Genomic DNA, 5,462 nt, shown 5'->3' with positions numbered 1-5,462 from the left:
GGCATTGTTTGGTAGAGGAGGAGAAGGAAAGAAGGAGGAGAAGAAGAAGAAAAAGAAGAAGAGAGACTGAGAATGTTAGGCTTTCAATCTTCAAACTAGAAAAGACGATTTTAATCAACGCTTGCTAGTATTCTGTTTTGCTGTTAGAAACGAAACAATTTATCTGAACTGATTTCGACATGAAAATTCCCTTTCCAAATTATGCTGATTTTTAACAGACAGACAGACAGGCAGACAGACAGACAGGCAGAGAGACAGACAGACATACAGACAGATAGATAGATAGATAGATAGATAGATAGATAGATAGATAGATAGATAGATAGATAGATAGATAGATAGATAGATAGAAAGATAGATAGATAGATGTAAAGTGTGCATCAATATTTTATATAGATTGTTAAAAGTAATTCTGTTTTTCGAAGCTTTGCCTAAAGTATATGAACCTAATGATCAAAACAATTCACTTTACAGTTAAACTATCCCCAGCTTTATATTTAAAAACAATTAATCTTTCCAATTATTCCTACTATTTTCTAAATTAAATTAATTTAAAAACGAAATTGATTCAATCAGTAATCAAAGGCTGGAAATTAAATATTGGCACAGAATTTGAAATAATTTTAATTTTCGTAATATTGTGTGTAATTTGATTATTAATCAACGGTGATATGATGAAGCTCCTTCAGTTTTTCCGGTTTTCTTTGATATAAATAAAATACATTATTAGTAACTAAGGGGAAGCTTATGGTTTTTTTTTATATAATTTTCTGCTTCTTTTGCTTTAATTACTAATCAATTCGCAAATGAGATATTCGTGTACGTTCACAAATACTAATTACTACAATATTGTTGCTAAAACACCAGAAAGCCGAGGAAAAAAAAAGCTAGCTATAAAAAGACGAAAAGTCAAAAGAACACGATAATAAAACATGAGCAAGTTGTCAATAGTAATATATAAGTAGTCAATGATAATAAGTAACGACCATAAAAACCCGAAAAGGCAACGAAAACATGACAATAAAATACGATTTGCTGGGATATTGATCGTTGTATCTTAAATACGTGAATACGTTTTGCAGCACTATAATCTTTTTTGCCCGGAATTTTGCTTTTGTTTTTGGTGTTGCAATTTTTATAATAAAATTTGTGCAAAATTTTAATAGAAATTATTCTAAATAAATGCGATAATGGAACTGCTTTGAATCAATATTAACATCTTATGCAAATCTTTGCCATTTTAAATAGAGCTGCATAAAAATATCATTAACCCCGCTTTTCCCTTTTTTAGAAATAATGGCAGCTTTTTGGGTACAATGATCTTGTTAGCTTAATTTTAATTGTATTTCTAACTAAACTTGCAAAAGCAAAATTCATAATAACGATATCAAATTTTGGTGCGTGGCCAGCAAATTTAGCAGAAGTGGGTAAGTCGGTTACATCGACATCGATCATTAAATGTTTCTACTATTTTTCGACCATGAAAGATGAAACGCAAAGTCGACTTAGGTGGAATTTGAACTCAGAACGTAAAGAGTCGGAATAAAATGTTTCTGAGCATTTTGTCCGACGTACAAACGATTCTGCTCGATGAAATGGTGATGATAGCGATAATCTTAACGCTTTCTTTATTGCCCACAAAAGGCTGTAAGAACATTCGCAACAAATCGATGACAAAGGAAAAGGAAGAGTTACATAAACACGAGAAAAAGGCAACTAGGAAGATAATTCTAATAACAAAATTCCCCAGTGGAGAAAACTCTATGGGCAACCAAAGAACCCTACCCAGGGGGCCATCAAAGATCTCCCTACTTACCAGGAGTACCATGGAAAGTACTTCTCTTTTTTTTTAGTATCCTTCTGCTTACAGGCACAGATTTAGAGTAGCTACATTCTCTCATCCTTTTACAAATTTACTGGGACACAGCACGTTCTTCTCACCAACTCCACTTTCTTTTCAAAGTAGAACTTGAAAATGTCGATGAGAGCTTGGCCAAAAGAGAAAGCGCCGCTCTTCAGTCCTTTCAGTCAAATCCTCCAAACAATCTTCTTTTCCAATAGACAGAGAAAAACTAAAACTGTTTGCTCTTCCTGGCCAAAGCGGCCGGGCGATTTTAACGATAATATAGGTGGTAGCGATTATGATGATGATGATAACAGCAACAACAATAATAAAAATCTAAGAGCCCCTTCAATCGTGAATGTCCATGGGGTTGCACCTAGAAAGTTCCCCTCCAAGGCACAAGTCCGGACAAGATGTTTTATGGAAGACCAGCAGTCACTCATGCAGACCAGTCTTCCGTCTTCGCGCCACTGATGGTATCCAAGGGAAAGAGTAAGGGAAACGCCGATACAGCTTGGTACTTGTGACCTCGCAAGTCATTTCTACAGCTGAGTGAACTGGAGCAACATGAAATAAAATGTCTTGCTGAAGAACACAACACAGCCCAGCCCAGCCCGGGAATCGAACTCACTTCCTCATGATTGTGAGCCCGATGCTCTAACCACCGAGCCATGCGCCTTCACTAATAAATAATAATAATAACAAATGCCCTGATGCAGTACCAGACAATGGTTCTTATGGCTTCTGATCTTAACTGATTGGAAGTGTTATCATGTACATTGTTCTGTCTTGGTATAAAAGATGGGCTACTGCAAGCTAAAGACAACAGAGCTAGGTATTTAAAGACAGGGTAATTGTCAAGAGAAAAGCAACAGAGAGAGAGAGTGATGGAAAGGGACAAAATAAATAGATAGATAGATAGATTTGCTTGTGAGATGTTTGACTTTAACCAGTTGAGCATGTCTCTTAGTGGCTGACGATATGTGCATCTCTGATCTGGGGCAGAAGTAGTGGGGAAGCATCATAACCATGAGTTGAGAGACATTCTGTGGGGTTTGGATAATTCACCTTTGGAAACATTAGTGTTTCGTTCAACAACCCTTATTTAGGGCTCCTTTGAGCGGGATGGGCCCCATCTGCAAGGTTATGCGCTGCTTATCTTGATATGAGTTCACCATGCCTGCACATATGATTGTGATGCATGTGACTGGTGTACCCTTATCAGACGTGTAGTCATGATGGGTATACTTGGCTTTGTACATTTTATCCCAATGTCACTTTGATGGTATGCACTGCTCTCTCAGTCAATAATAATAATAATAATAATAATAACTTCGCATTGCTTGGAACTGCAAGAATTCTTTGCAGGGTTCTTGAAGCATGACCAGTAAAACAAGAATCACTTGAGTCTACTGGCTGTGGACAGCTGACACTTTCCACCATACCCAGAAAATAAGCTGAGAATTTTCATAAAAAATAATAAATTTAAAAGCCAACAATATGAAACAAACGATCAAGAAACAATTGTTACATTGAAATGAGAGTAGAATAAACTGGCTACTTTAGAAAAAAATTCGATGAGAGCATCATACAATTCACTCGCCTGCTAGAAGGGTTTGAATGAGTGCATGGTGAGCCTAAAATATTTTTCTTAAATCGAAAAATGCGAAATTAGAAGCCTTGTCACTTTACAAATGATTAATCTGATAGCGAGCAAAAATTCGTCTTTTAGAACATTTATTAGTCTAATAATGAAGCAAAATTTTAATAAAAACAATAGAAAGTTCAGTAAGTAAAAACTTTCACATTCTGAATATTAATAATGTAATTCATACACACAAATTACAGATATACGTACACACACACACACACACACACACACACACACAAATTACAGATATACGTACACACACACACACACACACACACATGAATGGCTGCAAAACATTTAAGGCATTTCCATTAGCCGAAACTGAGGTGGCAATATGCCCAGTTTCTATAGGAAAAGCAGCAATTATTTACTTGAAGATTTTAATGGATAAGATGGACGATGTGTTTATAAAGATGTTATTGATGACGATTTTAATTTGCATACTTTTAGCAAAATGTCCTTTCTTTTGGCAGTGATTTCAAATAGGCGTCGATGCAAGACCAAACTGTCTACCATAGTGAAATCTACAAAAATTTATAAATGAATGAAATAAATATAAAAACCAATCTTTTTCTTCTCTCTTTCTAAACCTAAATCTGTTTTTGTTGTATGATATTAGGAAAAAAAAATAGCAACATACTAAAACTGAAGTGTAATATGCTTCAACATTTTTCTCGATCCCTAAATGTCTTTATTCATAAAAAAAATAAACATTTAGTAATTTCTGACGAAACACTACCCCAAAACTTTGTATCTAGCCATTTTGATGTCATTCTTACTGATAATGCCACCCGATGTGGCACACAGCCCCAGCATAGCAACAGCTCATGAGCTGAAACTAGAAGATGGCATAGAGAGGAAGTGAGATAAGAATCGTAACAAATAGTGAATAGGCACTTTATTTAGCGACCCCGAAAGAATGGAATGCAAGCAAAGTTGACGTCAGCATGATTTGAATAATGAGTCCAGAGATTTGCAATACCTTCTATCGAAATCATAAACGACATTGTCAGATAGTGTCAATAACCTTAGTCATAACGATAACAGATAGAGTAATAACAACATCAGCAATAATAATAATAATAATAATAATAATAATAATAATAATAATAATAATAATAATAATAATAATAATAATAATAATAACAATTGTAACACCAGTCTGCAACAGCAGAATCAACCCTAACAAAACAGACATAAGTAGTGGATCTACAGAAGCAATTGCTAATGAAAAATTTAGAAGGAATTTTAATAGCAAAAAGAGTAGGTGTTGTATGGGATACAGAAAGGGTTTGTGTAGATAATGAGTGTATTTAAGTGTAGCGTGGGAGGGGCATTGTCCCTCTGTTATGTAGATAATATAATTGATATTGATGTTGCAGCTGACAAAGGGGGTTTTGTTTTTCTTATTTGTTTTGGTTCGTTTCGTTGTTTATTGTTTTCTTTGATTGAGAGATGGTTTCAATCAATTAACATCCACAGCTTCCCATGGAATGATTAACTGTATAGATATGTACAAACATTCATATATACATACATGCATGTGTGTTTGTGTGAGTGTCTGTAAACAATATATAACTACCATCCCGTTCCTGCACTCGCCTTTTTCCCTTCATACATACATATATATATATATGCAATAATTATATCTGTAGAGAATATGGTGATTGGTATATCCTCAAAATTTATGTACCAGTCTTCATATTCTTTATCTTTATAATAATTGCAAGTATACACTCCAGATAATATTACCATCCAGTGAAGCGAACACGGAATTATCCATCAGAGGAATTTACATCGTGAGTGACAACCTCAAGTAGTCATAGATGTTAAATACTAATCGATGCGGTTAACCGTAATCTGGAACTTAACTGAGAACCACCACGTTATCCACTGAATAATATATTCCTCTAAACACTCTCTCTCACTCTGTCCCTCTCTCACTCTCTCCTACACACACACACATAT

The 5,462-nt window shown here is 34.9% G+C and overlaps 1 protein-coding gene across 1 annotated transcript in view; it reads left to right on the top strand.

The window, feature by feature from the left end:
- The window catches only part of LOC115221044 (thiamine-triphosphatase-like), a 583,944-nt gene extending 579,888 nt beyond the window's left edge, over positions 1-4,056 (top strand). Inside the window, exon 4 of the mRNA XM_036510486.1 lies at positions 3,968-4,056. The gene's annotated coding sequence lies outside the window, so the exon portion shown is untranslated. The remainder of the gene's footprint in view (positions 1-3,967) is intronic.
- The last annotated feature ends 1,406 nt before the right edge of the window (positions 4,057-5,462 follow it).

This window comes from Octopus sinensis, linkage group LG17, assembly GCF_006345805.1.
Source record: "Octopus sinensis linkage group LG17, ASM634580v1, whole genome shotgun sequence".
Taxonomy (NCBI): Eukaryota; Metazoa; Mollusca; class Cephalopoda; order Octopoda; family Octopodidae; genus Octopus; species Octopus sinensis.
This window is presented reverse-complemented; position numbering and strand designations above follow the sequence as displayed.